Below are 18,030 nucleotides of genomic sequence, written 5' to 3' on the forward strand. Positions count from 1 at the left end.
CGAAACATGACCGGCCAAACCGCACTTCTCAACAGCCGCACATGTGTCTGAGTAAACACTGTTCAACTGAGTGTCAGCCTGCAGGCACCCGCCCACCACAAGAACACGATGAGCCAAGTAAAGCTCCCCCTGGCCAAACCCTCCCCTAACCCGGAAGACACTGGGCCAATTGTGTGCCGCCCTATGGGACTCCCGATCATGGCCAGTTGTGATACAGCCTGGAATCGAACCAGGATCTGTATTGACACCTCTAGAACTGAGATGCAGTATCTTAGACCGCTGAGCCACTCGGGAGGCCTCAAGTTTCAAGTTTTATTAGTTGTATGTGTCATCCGCTTACTTATAGGTTCCTTCTCGACAATGCAACAGCAATAAGAAATAAGAAAAGATAAGAATACCAACATAAAGTAAATGGCTCTAGAATATAATAAATATTTGAGCATAAATATAATACAGGAAGGCACAATTTATAGTCCAATATTTACATGTGTTTTCGGGGAAGGGGGATCGAGGGGCAAGTGTTTAAATTGTGCAGTATTCATTATAAAGTTCTTGTAGCAGCAGCAGTTGTGTTGTTTGTGTAGTGTTTGTGTTGTTTGTGTAGTGTGTGTGTGTGTGTGTGTGTGTGTGTGTGTGTGTGTGTGTGTGTGTGTGTGTGTGTGTGTGTGTGTGTGTGTGTGTGTGTGTGTGTGTGTGTGCGCGCACGCATGTTAAGGTGCAGAGTTAAGGTGCAGAGAATCAGAGCAGGTGGTCAGTCCAGTTTAACTGTTCAGCAGTCTGATGGCTTGTAGATAGAAACTGTTTCTGAGCCTTTTGGTATCAGACCTCATGCTCTGATACCATCTGCCCGATGGTAAGCGAGTGCACAGCTCATGGCTGGGGTGTGTGGGGTCCTTGATGATTCTGCGGGCCTTCCTCAGGCTCCATTTTGAGTACATGTCCTGGATGGGTGGGAGCACGGCCTCAGTGATGTGCTGGGCCGTCTTCACCACGTGAATGGAGCAATTCCCGTACCAGGCCGTGATGCAACCAGTCAGGAACGCTCTCGATGGTGCAACGATATTATTTGGAGTGGACCCGGGGTGGCATGACGAATTTCTTCAGCCGCCTTAGGAAGTAGAGACGTTGTTGCCTCCTCTTGACAAGAGTGGTGGTGTTGTTGGTCCACGTCAAGTCCACTGTGATATGGACTCAGAAGAACTTCAAACTGTTTGCTCTCTACTGCAGTCCTGTTGATGTGGATCAGGCCATGTTCCCTCTTCTGCTTCCTGAGGTCAACAATGAACTTCTTTGTTTTGCTGACGTGGGAGAGGCTGTTGACCTGGCACCACAATGCCAGGTCACTTACCTTCTCCCTATAGGCTGACTCGTTGTTGTTATAAGGCCTAGAACCGTGGTGTCGTCAGCAAACTTGATAATGGACTTGGAGTTGTGCAAAGCCATGCGTCGTGGGTGAACAGGGAGTACAGCAGAGGGCTGAGGACACACCCTTGGGGGGCCCCTGTGTTAAGAGTCATTGTAGAAGAGGCGTTGTTACCTGTCCTCACAGCCTGTGGTCTGCCCGTCAGGATGTCCAGGATCCATTTGCAGAGGGTGGTGTCCAGACCCAGGACTCTGAGCTTGGTGTCGAGCTTGATGGGAACAATAGTTGAATGCTGAATTGTTAATAGCATTCTCACATAGGTGTTCCTCTTGTCCAGATGTGTTGCGGCCGTGTGAATAGCAATGGAAATGGTATCTTCCGTGGATCTGATCTCATTGGCACAAATAGGAGGATGTATAGAAGAGTCAATAAACAACAGAGCAACACTATACGCTTCAGAGGTGATGGATGTGAATGGCTAGGCTAGAGTTTTTGGAGTTGGGGGTTACTGTGTGGCTGTGTGCAAGGGCATGGGGTCATCTGCGTTGTTGCATTCCGCTAGTAAAAACCCGAAGCTCCCATCATGCACAAGCGCGAGGCAGGGGCAGGGAGTCAGTCACGAGGTTAGGGTTAACCCTGTCCCTCGTCCTCTCCTCCCAGTCCTTTTGTTCCTGCTGCCACAGATGGGCACGGCCCTGTGTGACTGTCACATCCGCAGGTCGCAAATACCATGGTCTAGATCAGACATACACACTGTAACAGTCCTCAGGAAAGCCACTCTGTAACTTCATCACATCTTGTAGATTTTGTCTTACTTACATAGCATATGTAAGTCAAGCATCATACATGTAGAAGTCTTAGTTTGCTTGTTATTGATATTTAAGACAAGCAGATTTGCTGTATCTCATATGTTCACACAGCTCATGACTGGAGGCTTCCTGGGTATTATTTGAAGAGAGAATCACAAAATGTATCTGAAGGTCATAAAATACAGTGTGTTGTGGTATTCATTCAGATAGAGCCTCATCCTTTCTGAATCCTCTTCCTTTGTCCAGTGAATAGTTGAACTGATCTGAAATTCTGAGAATGTAGTTACCCATCCTTCTTGTCTGAAAGAGCAATACTGTTTGCATAATGGGTTAGGCGGAAGCACACTTGAATAGATTATAGAATCAAGCCTGCTTCTGCTAAAACAAGGGGAACACAATTTGGTTTGATTCTTTCTTTTCTGTATAGTGGAGCTACAGTCCCTTCAGAAAGTATTCATACCCCTTGACTTGTTCCACATTGTGTTGTGTTACAGACTGAATTCAAGATGGATTAAAAAATAAATACCTCTCAACCATTTACACACAATTCCCCATAATGAGAAAGTGAAAACATGTTTTTAGAAATGTTTTCAAATGTATTGAAAATTAAATATGGAAATATCTAATTTACATACGTATTTACACCCCAGAGTCAATACTTTGTAGAATCAACTTTGGCAGTGATTATAGCTGTGAGTCTTTCAGGGTAAGTCTCCAAGGGCCTGATTCTGACCCGAGTTAAGCAGGCGTAAATGGAACGTAATTCCCTTTTTTTGCACTTATTTCTCTATGCGTATTCTGACGATTAACTTAAGCATGAGAATACCGTGCTATTCACCTGCTATTCATTTTGGGCGGAGATTGAATAAATGAAGGTGTGGCGGAGGTGTATTCACAGATACGCTGTATTCTGACCTTGACTTGATTCCCTAATAATTCCACCACCTGTACATGTGAGGAAACCATAAATAAGGTCTAGCGAACCTACCGCTTCCAAGTGGAAACAGCATCTACTTTATTTTTTCAGATAGAAAAAACACCATTCTCCATAAACGGGTTGGTTGTTTAAATCAAATCAAATTTTATTTGTCACATGTGCCGAATATAACAACCTTACCGTGAAATGCTTACTTACAAGCCATTAACCAACAATGCAGTTTTAAGAAAGTAGAGTTAAGAAAATATTTTTCTCCATCCCTAGCAAACAAAGCTGATTAATCAAATTGCATTCTAAACTGAAGATCATGATTAGGTGATTATTGGAGTCAGGTGTGTTAGCTGGGGCTGGGGCAAAACTGTGACACCAATCAGGCCCTCGAGGACGGAAATTTCCCACCCCTGGCTTAGTATATAGGTCCTGGATGGCAGGAAGCTTGGCTCTACTGGGCTGTACGCACTACTCTCTGTAGCACCTTAAGGTCGGATGCCGAGCAGTTGCCATTGCGAAAGAAATTTTACAGTCTTGAAAATGTTAATCTTGTCTTTGGTGTCATAAACAATCCTTGGTTCCTGCTTGTGCCTGGTAAAAATATGAGGGGGGGGGGCATCATTACCTCCTCCTTAGGACCATCTGGCAGAACGCTGTTATTTAGGTTACGAAAGGAGATGTGCCAGACACATGCCGGAACCAACCCTATGAACTATGCCTAATGCGAACGTGTCTGTAACCAGTATATAAGGGAACCGTTTGAGCTCCTGATCGACATGTGTACTTGTTGCATTGAGTTGTTTGAAACCTCTCCAGCTCGCTGAAAATAAACAATGTGTTGAGGATCAGTGTGGCAGATGTGTTGTTGCCTACCCTTACCACCTGGGGGCAGCCCTTCAGGAAGTCAATGATCCAGTTGCAGAGGGAGGTGTTTAGTCCCAGTGTCCTTAGCTTAGTGATGAGCTTTGTAGTCAATTAACAGCATTCTCACATATGTGTTCCTTTTGTCCAGGTGGGAAAGGACAGTGTGGAGTACAATTGAGATTGCATCATCTGTGGATCTGTTAGGGCAGTATGCAAATTGGAGTGGGTCTAGGGTTTCCGGGATGATGGTGTTGACGTGAGTGCTACTGGGCAGTAGTCATTTTTTCATTTGATTTATTTCACCTTTATTTAACCAGGTAGGCTAGTTGAGAACAATTTCTCATTTGCAACTGCAACCTGGCCAAGACAAAGCGTAGCAATTCGACACATACAACAACACAGAGTAGTTGTAGGCAGATTACCTTCGCTTTAGGCAGGTTACCTTTCCTTTCTTGGCCACAGGGATTATGGTGGTCTGCTTAAAACATGTAAGTATTACAGACTTGGTCAGGGAGAGGTTGAAAATGTCAGTGAAGAAACTTGCTAGTTGGTCCACGCATGCTGTGAGTAAACGTGCTGGTAATCCGTCTGGCCCCGCGGCCTTGTGAATGTTGAACTGTTTAAAGGTCTTTTTCACATCGGCTATGGATAGCACGATCACGCAGTCATCTAGAACAGCTGGTGCTCTCATGCATGCTTCCGTGTTGCTTGCCTCAAGGCGAGCCCGTCTGGTAGGCACATGTCACTGGGCAGCTCGCAGCTGGGTTTCCGTAATAGTTTGCGAGCCCTGCCACATCCAACGAGCGTCAGAGTTTAGCTACAAAACCGATGCATGCACAATCATGGGGAAAAACAGACGGGGTTGGTGTAGATTGTAAACTATATTTAGTCTCCAATGTTTATTGATATCATAAATACATTTGCACAATGAGCACTTGTTGTCTCTTAATTAAATGGTTGAAGTTATTGGTTAGCTAGCTAGCAAATTTTGGCCATATTAACATTGACATGGCTCCCGAGTGGCACAGTGGTCTAAGGCACTGCATCTCAGTGTATTTGTATTCTGTACAGACGTTCTTCTTTTCATTCTGTCAATTAGGTTAGTATTGTGGAGTAACTACAATGTAGTTGATCCATCCTTAGTTTTCTCCTATCCGAGTTTTCTCCTACACCTAACGGCAACTGAGTTAGGAAGGGCACCTTTATCTTTGTAGTGACTGGATGTATTGATACACCACCCAAAGTGTAATTAATAATTTCACCATGCTCAAAGGGATATTTCATGTCTGTAAACAATTTTTTACACATTTACCACTAGGTGCATGGAATCTTTTTTGCGAGGCATTGGAAAACCTTCCTGGTCTTTGTGGTTTGAATTTCATTGCTCGACTGAGGGACCTTACAGATAATTGTAGAGATGAGGTAGTCATTCAAAAATTATGTTAACCACTATTATTGTACACAGAGTCCATGCAACTTATTATGTGACTTGTTAAGCAAATTTTTACTCCTGAACTTATTTAGGCTTGTCATAACATAGGGGTTGAATACTTGCTGACTCCAGACATTTCAGCTTTTCCTTTCTTTTTTGTTGTCAACAAATCGAAAAACATAATACCACTTTGGCATTCTGGGGTATTGTGTGTAAGCCAGTGACACAAAGTATCAATTTAATCCATTTTAAATTCAGGCTGTAACACAATGTGGAACAAGTCAAGGGGTGTGAATGATTTCTGAAGGCACAATGAAGGTTTCTACCATTGACATAGAAGTCCCTTCAATCTTCCGGTGATGTCATCAATATGTTTACTACGCTAACAACTTCTGGACTGGCAATGATAATCATAACAACAGATCAGATTACATTTACAGTATTGAAGTAAAAAGATTATATATGAACAGCACTTGCTATAATCAGACAATCAAAAGAGCATGGAAACAAAAGAGCAGTTTAATCCCTCAGAAACTTTGATCCAGGAAAGAGCTTTATATCTGCATTTAATCATTTACTGATTTGATTATCTTGCTCCAGCACACTGTAAAAAAAGGGAAACCCCAAGAGGTCAAACAGACAGCTCCTAATACAATCTGGTAGAGAGCAACATAATTGTCCAGCAGATTTCAATAGGGATGAGCTCTGCTTCTGAAACATCACTCATTCCCCAAGGGGGAATCATTTTTTATGGCCTCATAGCAACACAATAGCTCTCAGTTTCTCACATTTGGAGCAGACAAGCTCTTCCCTCTGCACCTCCTGACAGACAGAAGACCAAACTGATGATATGAGTAACTGTTCTGTTAGGAGTGTCAACAGTAGGATGCTCTCATAATCTGTGACGCCTGATATTAACTTTCAGTATTACCTCAACATTTTTCTATCACCAACCTGATAGATCACAGCTAATATAACACCACTCCCATGACAAAGCAGATATTACATATGCCTATCCAACAGTGATCTGTATTTATGAGTCAGTGAATGTTTTCATAAGGTGTCACGCAGCATATGAATAAATTATAAAGGCCATGTGGCTTAAGGCCTGTTAATTCGCTTGTGGCCGCCAAATATGAAACTTTCATTAACTCAGAGAACATATATGTAAAATAAACAGAGCTATGTTATACAGGTATTAAAATAACAACTGTACTATTAAAATGAAGAAATGATCAATGGAAATCATTTCAGCATCAATTTTAGAAATGATGATAACATTAATGCTGTTATGTACTAAAATAGGATAAAAATATATATATTGCTTAGACATATTGTATAGATACATATTAACAGATTAAAAGGTTCCTTCCATATACAGTACCAGTCCAAAGTTTGGACACTCTGTAACGGTTGTCGTCTGGAGATAGAGACCAAGGTGCAGCGTGGTAAGTGTACATATTTTAAATATTTTAATGAACACTGAAAACAAAACAATAAACAACCAACGAACAGTCCTGTAAGGTGCAACACAACACTAAACAGAAAATAACCACCCACAAAACACAATGGAAAACAGGCTACCTAAATATGGTTCTCAATCAGGGACAACGATTGACAGCTGCAGAACACAGAAATAGAAAATCATAGACAAACTAACTCAACAAATGTACAGTCAATAACACAATAGAAAAGTCTATATACAGTGTGTGCAAATGAAGTAAGCCAATAAATAGGCCGTAGTGGCGAAATAATTACAATTTATCAAATAAAACACTGAAGTGATAGATGTGCAGAAGATGAATGTGCAAGTAGAGATACTGGGGTGCCAAGGAGCAAAAAAAATAAAAAATAACAATATGGGGATGAGGTAGATGGATTGGTTATTTACAGATGGGATATGTACAGGTGCAATGATCTGTAAGCAACTGTGATAGCTGATGCTTAAAGTTAGTGAGGGAGATATAAGTCTCCAGCTTCAGTGATTTTTGCAATTCGTTCCAGTCATTGGCAGCAGAGAACTGGAAGGAAAGGCAGCCAAATGAGGAATTGGCTTTGGGGGTGACTAGTGAAATATTCCTGCTGGTAAGCATGCTATGGGTGGGTGCTGCTACGGTGACCAGTGAGCTGACCAGTGAGCTGAGATATAAGCAAAGACTTATAGATGACCTGGAGCCAGTGGGTTTGGCAACGAATATGAAGCGAGGGCCTGCCAACGAGAGAATACAGGTCGCAGTGGTGGGTAGTATATGGGGCTTTGGTGACAAAACGGATGGCACTGTGATAGACTGCATCCAATTTGCTGAGTAGAGTGTTGGAGGCTATTTTGTAAATTACATTGCCGAAGTCAAGGATCGGTAGGATAGTCAGTCTTACGAGGGTATGTTTGGCAGCAGGATGCTTTGTTACGAAATAGGAAGCCAATTCTAGATTTAATTTTGGATTGGAGATGCTTAATGTGAGTCTGGAAGGAGAGTTTACAGTCTGACCAGACACCTAGGTATTTGTGGTTGTCAGAACCGTCCAGAGTAGTGATGCTAGGCGGGCGGGCAGGTGCGGGCAGCGATCGGTTGAAGAGCATGCATTTAGTTTTACTTGCATTTAAGAGCAGTTGGATACCATGGAAGGAGAGTTGTATGGCATTGAAGCTCATCTGGAGGTTAGTTAACACATGTGGTGGCATATGCTGTATGCATACTCCATTAAAGGCAGAACTAAAAATGTGCATCTCACACTTTGTCGGAGATATAATCAGATCCATGTTCTTACTACAGTTGCTCTATATAGACAGTTGGAAGACTGTCCATATCCACTGACAATGACCAACGGTCTGGCAGATTAATACCCAGCTGCCTTGCCCATCTTTCTGGCATGTGAAACTGCTTAGATGCAACCATTGTCCTTCTCCACTGTATTGACCACATTGTAAGAGTACTTTGTACACATTGTAAGAGTACTTTGTAACTTTCACCGTGTGCCCTAGAGCCTTCAGATCTTCCACAATAGTCTTATGGAGAGAGGAAGACAGAGGCCGTACACACTAAATTATGAGCACAATACATACAGAAATGACTGAAAAACCTGTGAATTACTACCCCCTCAGATGTGTAAAGCTGTGATTGACCATCATTTATTAGAAACATAACTGAATACCTCTTTAATCTTTGAGTTCCATGATGTGTGCTGTTACTTGGTCAAACTATAGTGCGTTCTTGCAATCCACAAACCCAACAGGGACAGCGATAGCCTCTTCCAGACTCTTTCCAAACAACAGGTGGGTCTAGGAGAGAAATAGACAAATGAGACCATGAGGAGACGGACTACTGCCAGGGAGCTTATGCTGCATGTGGACTGAAAGTGAATGTTACGATGACAGTGTGTTTAAGGTACAGAGTGTTTTTAGAACATATATTGGCCACACAGTGCAGTATGTGGGTCTTCCACGAAATGAGTGCCTTTTGCGTCCCTGTTAAGTAGAAGTTGTCTACCAATATTACGTTTTACAAGCCTGTTATATTAAAAGAAGTTCCCTTTAATAGACCACATGGATAATTCGATAAATCTAATAAAGACTTGCTAAAGTGCTTAAATTCCGCATTTTGATATGTCCATCAGTGCCCCATCTGTGGCTTCTATGAAGATTTTATCCCACTTAACCACAACAGTCCAAGTTTTCACCATCACTGCAATGCCCTAGCTGCCATGTTGCTTTAACAAAGTCATTTCTGTAGATGATCATTTATTTCATGTGATTAGTGATTCACATACTGTATGTATGTCCCTCATTTTAAGGTCAACACTGTAAGTGAACTGAACTCTGAACTCTTTGAATATGGTGAAACTGTTCCTTAAAAGAAATGTATTAATGAAAGAAAGTGTTAAATCAGGTGAGAGGGTTCTACTCTTTTTGGCCATTTTCTGGTGTTTTGTGATGGAAAACTGAGAGGGTCGAGCATAACACGCCAACCCTGAAAAATGTTTCAATAATAAAACCAAAACTGTGAAGTGTGAATTCAATTGCCATACCCTGTTACACACAACAAGCTTCCATTCCCCCTGTCACAATGGAATTTATCACTGGTTTAAGATCAAATCGTGAACCCTGTTATGGTCAACCCTGCTACTTGATTTGGCACTTAATAGGCACTTCATATAGTCATTTTTTAAATTTAACCTCTTGGGATGGGAAAACATGTTTATATGAAGTTGAACATGTGCTTTTTAGGACAGCGATTCTCAACTGGTGGGGGAGGTTTTGAATGGGCAGCGAGTGTCTGAGTAATTACAAAATTATAATAATCGAACTTAAACGACTAAAACCAGATAGAAAGTGTGTAGAAATTATAATGAACCTATAATTTAACCTCTAAACTATTTTTCTTTATTACAGTATTTTCAATATACAATTATTAGTGCCGCTATTTAGCAGATTTAGTTGATTTTGGGTTCTCAAACCTGTGAACTTAACATTCTTCATCAAGAATATGGGCAACATTTAATTATTGACAATGAAAACAGTGGGAATGTTGTTCCCTTGTCATATAACTGACACACATACTAATCAATATTAAAATAGTTTTCCAGATATTGGAAGGAAAAGAATGTGCGATGTGAATATTGGATCGCCACTGAGACAACCTGGTTCAATTTGGGACCCAAGGCAAAACCAGTTGAGAACCCCTGCTTTATGACATAATGTTACAATTGGTTGAAATGTAACGTTTTTTAAAAACCAAGTTACACTTCACAAAAGGACCCATGTTCAGTAGTTGAGTGTTACACAGGTATTTGTTTTTGTGTGGCTCAATGTATTTGCATATATACTAAGTGTATGTTGATCCGATATAGTTAATACCATGGTCACTTACCAAGGCCATCCCTGTGGTGATCATGCTGCCACCCGACCCGCCACTCACCAGGGTTTTGTACTTGGACTGAAAAACAACAGCGGACATGGAGGAGGGAGGCTGCTTACTTGCAAGCCAAACCATAAAACAAATTATTAAGGTGGCATTATGATCTGCGTTCCCACAGACATCTGACAACTCATTGTTGAAAATGACACTGGTTATAGGGGACAACACTCTGGATCCAAACCTGTGTGAAGGAAAAGATATTGGACAAGTCATTGACAATTCTACATCTATGACATAACCCCAATGATGGTCGTTGTAAGGATTCTACACAGTGAATTACTCACATGTGGTTGATAGTGCAGATAACAGACACAGCAGTTCCATCCTCAGCCATCACATGTGTGTTGCCCATGGTGTCCAGGTATGGAGTGACTATGTTGTACTGGGCATCATGGGTCTCATCACCGCTAAACATGGCCCTGAAGTGGTCAGCAAACTGCTGCTCAGTGAACTTAAGTGCTCTCTGGTCAAAGGAAGGAAATGGACCTTGATCAGGGATGTTGCAGTTACAGTATATGTTGCATTACAGTAGCAACAGTACTGTATGTTGAACCACTAGCCACTTCTAGTTTCACCCTCTTGGATGGTTTGCTGTTCAGTTTGGAATAAACTGTGCACAGTTCTTAAGATCTGAATGAAATATCTTGAGGGCTGGCTTTATGTGTGAGTGACATTTAGGTCCTATTAAGTTACTTTTCTAATTCCTAATTCTATAGTGAGTGATTTGAAAAGGTGTTTAGCCCTGAGGCATGGCTGCAGAATCCTGTGATGCCATAGTCAGACGCCTACGAGTATACAGCCATGTCTCAGGGCTAGCAGGTGTGCAGCGATAAGACATCTTGTGAACAATCTGTGAAAAAACCTAGGAACATCTGATCACAGTAGTTTAATAGATTCTGCTTCAGCCCATAAGATTGTAATAATCCTTTGCTGTTCCTGGCTGACGACAGCTGAGCATAAAGGAGAGAACTCAATAAATCCGTAGCTCAGTCTCAGTGCTGGTGGCAGGCCTCAACAACAGGCCCCCAAACAACATTTGGAGTTACTGTGATAGCAAATGGCGTTAAAACAAACATGAATTTGAGTGAGGTTAGCTGCTCATGTTCCACATTGTAATTTATGGATCAAAGCTCTCAGTTTCCACAGAAGCCAGTAACACAGGCATATGACTTCACTAATTTCACAAGAGTAAATGACCCACACAGAAATGTGATATTGGCTAAATGGGGTCTTTTCTCACATTTCGTGACCCCTCCACTCTGTCAAAAAGGAGCAGGGATGGATAGTAAATTTAAGACTGGAGCACAGCAAAGCTTGCAGCAGTGCTTTAGACTCCTGAGTGCCACAGTGGTCTAGGACACTGCATCTCAATGCTAGAGGTGTGAATACAGATCCTGGTTCAATGCCAGGCTGTATCACAACCGGCTGTGATTGGGAGTCCCATAGGGCGGTGCACAATTGGCCCAGCGTCGTCCGGGTTAGGTCTTGGCCGGGGTAGGCCGTCATTGTAAATAAGAATTTGTTCTTAACTGACTTACCTAGTTAAATAAAGGTAAAAACTAGCTGATGCTGTATACAGTGGGGCAAAAAAAGTATTTAGTCAGCCACCAATTGTGAAAGATCTCCCACTTAAAAAGATAAGAGAGGCCTGTAATTTTCATCATAGGTACACTTCAAATATGACGGACAAAATGAGAAAAGAAAAATCCAGAAAATCACATTGTAGGATTTTTAATGAATTTATTTGCAAATGATGGTGGAAAATAAGTATTTGGTCAATAACAAAAGTTTATCTCGATACTTTGTTATATACCCTTTGTTGGCAATAACAGAGGTCAAACATTTTCTGTAAGTCTTCACAAGGTTTTCACACACTGTTGCTGGTATTTTGGCCCATTCCTCCATGCAGATCTCCTCTAGAGCAGTGATGTTTTGGGGCTGTTGCTGGACAACACGGACTTTCAACTCCCTCCAAAGATTTTCTATGGGGTTTTGATCTGGAGACTAGCTAGGCCACTCCAGGACCTTGAAATGCTTCTTACGAAGCCACTCCTTCGTTGCCCGGGCGGTGTGTTTGGGATCATTGTCATGCTGAAAGACCCAGCCACGTTTCATCGTCAATGCCCTTGCTGATGGAAGGAGGTTGTCACTCAAAATCTCACGATACATGGCCCCATTCATTCTTTCCTTTACACGGATCAGTCGTCCTGGTCGCTTTGCAGAAAAACAGCCTCAAAGCATGATGTTTCCACCCCCATGCTTCACAGTAGGTATGGTGTTCTTTGGATGCAACTCAGCATTCTTTGTCCTCCAAACACAACGAGTTGAGTTTTTACCAAAAAGTTATATTTTGGTTTCATCTGACCATTTGACATTCTCCCAATCTTCTTCTGGATCATCCAAATGCTCTCTAGCAAACTTCAGACGGGCCTGGACATGTACTGGCTTAAGCAGGGGGACACGTCTGGCACTGCAGGATTTGAGTCCCTGGCGGCGTAGTGTGTTACTGATGGTAGGCTTTGTTACTTTGGTCCCAGCTCTCTGCAGGTCATTCACTAGGTCCCCCCGTGTGGTTCTGGGATTTTTGCTCACCGTTCTTGTGATCATTTTGACCCCACGGGGTGAGATCTTGCGTGGAGCCCCAGATCGAGGGAGATTATCAGTGGTCTTGTATGTCTTCCATTTCCTAATAATTGCTCCCACAGTTGATTTCTTCAAACCAAGCTGCTTACCTATTGCAGATTCAGTCTTCCCAGTCTGGTGCAGGTCTACAATTTTGTTTCTGGTGTCCTTTGACAGCTCTTTGGTCTTGGCCATAGTGGAGTTTGGAGTGTGACTGTTTGAGGTTGTGGACAGGTGTCTTTTATACTGATAACAAGTTCAAACAGGTGCCATTAATACAGGTAACGAGTGGAGGACAGAGGAGCCTCTTAAAGAAGAAATTACAGGTCTATGAGAGCCAGAAATCTTGCTTGTTTGTAGGTGACCAAATACTTATTTTCCACCATAATTTGCAAATAAATTCATTAAAAATCCTACAATGTGATTTTCTGGATTTTTTTTCTCATTTTGTCTGTCATAGTTGAAGTGTACCTATGATGAAAATGACAGGCCTCTCTCATCTTTTTAAGTGGGAGAACTTGCACAATTGGTGGCTGACTAAATACTTTTTTGCCCCACTGTATAATGCTCCCTTGTCACTCAACATGAGCCTGAGTGTCACGCCCTGACCATAGAGAGCTGTTTATTCTCTATGTTGGTTGGGGCGTGATAGTGACTAGGGTGGGTCATCTAGGTGATTAATGGTTTATGTTGGCCTGGTATGGTTCCCCATCAGAGACAGCTGTTTATCATTGTCTCTGATTGGGGATCATATTTAGGTAGCAATTTCCTCATTGTGCTTGGTGGGATCTTGTCTACAGATAGTTGCCTGTGTGCACGCCAGTAGCGTCACGTTTCGTTTGTGCTTTATTGTTTTGTTCGGTGAGTTTCGATTTATTGAAATATCTGGAACTCTACGCACGCTGCGCCTTGTTCCAATCATTATGACGATCGTGACACTGAGAGTACCCTGTTGGGGTTAAACAGCACTTAGATCCTTAGATTTACGAAGCGTCTTGGTCTTGGTCTTTATACTGTATCATTCCTTAATGATTTCCTAGGCCCGGAGTCTTGTGGAACTTACTCCTGAGTTAGTGTGGATCACGGATGTGCTTCCTTAGTCCGTTGGAAAACTTACAAGCTCCGATGTAGCGTTGATAGGTTAATAAAGAGTACTTGCTCTCCCATCAGAGAAGCTGAGTTTAGGGTGTATTCTGTAGACAAAAGTCAAATGTAATAAGGAGGTGGGAATGCATGTTGTCTGGTCTCCATGAGGCTTTCAATCTTCACATTCTTATAATCAATGTCAGTTATGTGTCAATTCACCCAAATGTCAATAAGCTAATGACTGTTTATGCTCTACATAAGAGCATATCTTTTATGTTGCAGATTAAATCCACTGCTACTTTTCCAGTGTAAAAAGCATCTGCCCCTTGGTTTGCAATGATCTCCAATGTGTCAGCAAATGTTTCAAACTTCACAGTGTTTCCAACCTTCAGCAGGATTCCATCCTTACCTAGAAACAACTGACTAGAGAACAGGTCAAATGTCATTTTCTTGCAATGTGATGACAGAATGATGGCTTGACAGTTGCTCTCTTGAAATACTTTTAAACAAAATATCAGTTTGTTTTACGACTTTTTAATGAACAATGTAAACACTGTATAGCCCCAAAACATGGTTCAAACTATAATGTTGATATCATGAATGGTCATTCCAAATATCCATAGCCATGAATTTCAGAGTGGTACTATTTTTCCAGTCCCATCCCTCAGCTGTTGACCAAATCAGTGGGAGGATGGCCGCTTTGTTATTGTTTGAATTGCAGATTGCCGCTTTAAGGTCCGGGTGTTTCTTACCGTAATGGTAGGGTGGGTCTAATCCCTGTTGATCAGTGGGATAAAGCAGCCCAGGACAGCAGACTTCTCTCTCTCTCTATCCACAACGGTCTTCGGTCACGGCAGCTATCTATCTCCATATCCCTGAGATTGTTATGATTTACTGATTGTAGCTTAGTTTATGTTTGTCCAGTTTCATACGCACCATAATGGTAGGGTCTCATCCCTGTTGATCAGTGGGATGAAGTGGCTCAGGACCTGGGGTACATGGAAACCCGATCTGGCTAGCTTGATGGTGGTATGGAAGAAGCTGGCTGATATCCACTGATATGTATAAAAGGGATATACCTGCAAGAAAGTGGTAATTATTTTTTATTTTTTTGACAATTGATTGAAAACAATGACAGTAAGGTACTTAATTGTTACCCTTGAGAGAAAACATTTTTTTAAATGACTGCATTGGACCGTTAAGCCTATCAGGAATGGATTTCTTTAGGGATTTTGCCAAGCCATTCAATTTTGACTAGTATAGTAATTTCTCATATTTTCTGTGGAAGTTTGCCCTATTATGTTTACAAATGAAGATGATGTTGGTTTATAGTCTGTATAACAAACTGATTAGTGGTATTAAAAACAAAGCAAACTGACAGCACATCACAACATCCTGTTTAAAGGTCCATGGGACCCTTGGCCATTTGTCCAGTTTAGTGCATTTATAATCCCATTTTATTGAAAAGGGGAGAAGTCAAAAGGAAGCCACAAAACCATCTGCCTCTTGCAGTGAGAGGAGAACCAGAAGCAGACTGACATTAGCAGACATCTTGTCAGAACGGAGGCAGGAGTTTGGGGTCTGGAGAGGAAATGTAATTTATGGAAATCAAACCTATATATGACTGTAGTGGCTCTAAATGTCATCATTAAATAATGATTTTAAACCAAGGATTGAAAACCCCTTCCTATAAACCAGCATAGTGTGTTTGTCACTTGACATACTGCCTTAATCAGTAAGATATAGCTGCCCCAGGATTACTGCGGTTCCACAGAATTCCCACCACGATGCCAACATGAAGGAAAACTTGAGTAACTAGAAAAACAGCTCACACTGCGAAAGAAAGGACATGCTTGTCAGCAACAGAAACAAGTCAAGTCATGTTCATGTTTAGTCATTTTCACTCCAAATACCTGTCATCAGTTGAAAGATCTGTGGGCATCCACTCAGTAGATCAGGATTAAACTCCTGAGGGACGGACCGTGCCTTTGAAATAAACAAAGGTACATGGCATGAAAAGTGTTTATCCCCCACTGAAATTTCAATAGTTGGATGTCTGTGTGGTATCTTGTAGTAGGGGGATGAAGTGTCCTTACCACCGCTGTCCATCACCATGAATATGGACCCCCGCCAATGCCCATACTCTGTGGGTTGATGACAGAGGTGCACAGTAACGCAGCAATGGCTCCATCTACTGCCGATCCTCCTCTCTGCAGGATGTCTCCTGATGGGAGTTTACATGTAGTGAGCCTGGCTATCTGTCTGTCTGTGTCCAGTATAGTCCACCAAAATAACGCAATTGCCAACAAAGAGCTCAACATCTACTGTAGATGAACAACCACAAGCTACAGCACCACCCTACCCCCACATACCTCAGGGTGAGGTATTTTATGAATTTCCATGTTGGCTCTAAGCCTGGAAATGCCCTTGTCCAGAGCAAAGGATCCCAATTTCAAACTGTCAAAAAAAGTGTTTACATTTTTTAAAAGAAACTGGCAAAAATGTATATTAACTGAACTTTTTTCGTATGTAGTTTCCTGCAATAGCCCTCTTTGACTTCAAGTAATATTTCTCTAAAAACTTTGATTCCTAAAACATGTGTCCAGAGATTTGGTCAACTCCGTCAGATTTGTCTAAAATCCTAAATTAATCAGGAATGAGCAGGGTCAGCTTTACCATAAGGACCCCTTATTCATGTCCTCATTACATGTAGTGCAACAGGACCATTCATAGTCTGTACAGTTCTCTACTTTTGATAGATTTAAACAAACAGTTGTCTATCAACAATGACAAGCTACCGGGTCTGACAATCTGGATGGAAAATTACTGAGGATAATAGCTGTCGTGTCTTTGGCTATGCCGGATTAAGTGATATGACATGCTATTCTATAAAATCATTTCTCCGTAATTAATATTACCCGATTGAGCTAATCATGTAAATGTACGTAATTAACTAGAGAGTCGGGGCACCAAGAAATAATATTAATAGAGCTGTTATCTTCCGGATAAACTCTTAGAGACCTAGTAATATTTTACATAAATATCAGTCAATATTAATCGTCACCTTAATTCAGTCTCATCTGAAAGTTGTAAATTCTTGGTTATCTTCACAAACCCTGGCTAACAAGTTGAATCAGCAATACAATATTGGGTTTAATTATTTATTTACGAAATACCTAACTAATCACACAGAATTACACATACACATAATTAATCATAACTTGATTACAAATTACATCATAAAGGAAAACGTCCCTAGTGGGCGGAACAGATATGACAGCTGGTTACACAAAAGAAAAGGGCCGGGTTTGAGTGAAAGAGTGGGAAGACTGAGGAACAAAGGGCGAAGCTGTACTATCAAAAATACAATATCTTATGCATTCTAAATTACCGCCCATTAGGAAAAGGAAAATGCAATAAATATTTACTCTGAGCTGCGCTTCAGTAGGTTGGTGGTAGATGGAAGGCCGTGTTGCCAAACCGAGTCCTTTGAAGAATGTCTCTGGTGGTCAATTAGATACGTTGTAGTAACTTTGTTGTGTGATAGACGGGATACTCTGTCTGTTCCTTCCTACACCTCGTTTGCAGCTGCTGTTGCTAACTCAACGCTAGGAGGTATCACTTCTGTAGTGAATAAGAGCTCAAAGTTCATACCATTCGCAACCAGAGCTCACGCTGATGTTGGCTTCGTTCTGTAGTTATTATCTGAACCATTCTGACATCGGACCGTCGTCCTCACATCCTCGGAACAGGAGGTTATATTGTCGTCAAGGCTTTATATAGGAAGGGAGAGGAGGGCGTGTTTGAAAAGTTTTATAGCCCATGTCCCTTCACAGGGGCGGGCCACTGATTGAGCAGTGCACTAACCTTATGAAAACCCAAATCTCACGTTTTAGAAGTTAAAATCCCATTTCATCCCATCACGAATAATTTCATATTCAAACATTTAAATTGAACAACAATTCCATGTGAATCCGATAACTCTGCTGTCTAGACTTTCCACTGTAGAG

At 41.6% G+C, this 18,030-nt stretch overlaps 1 pseudogene; it reads right to left on the reverse strand.

Moving 5' to 3' along the window:
* Window positions 1–8,595: 8,595 nt before the first annotated feature.
* Window positions 8,596–14,466, reverse strand: LOC112264094 (annotated as a pseudogene).
* Between the last annotated feature and the right edge of the window lie 3,564 nt (window positions 14,467–18,030).

This window comes from Oncorhynchus tshawytscha, linkage group LG12, assembly GCF_018296145.1.
Source record: "Oncorhynchus tshawytscha isolate Ot180627B linkage group LG12, Otsh_v2.0, whole genome shotgun sequence".
NCBI classification, from domain to species: domain Eukaryota; kingdom Metazoa; phylum Chordata; class Actinopteri; order Salmoniformes; family Salmonidae; genus Oncorhynchus; species Oncorhynchus tshawytscha.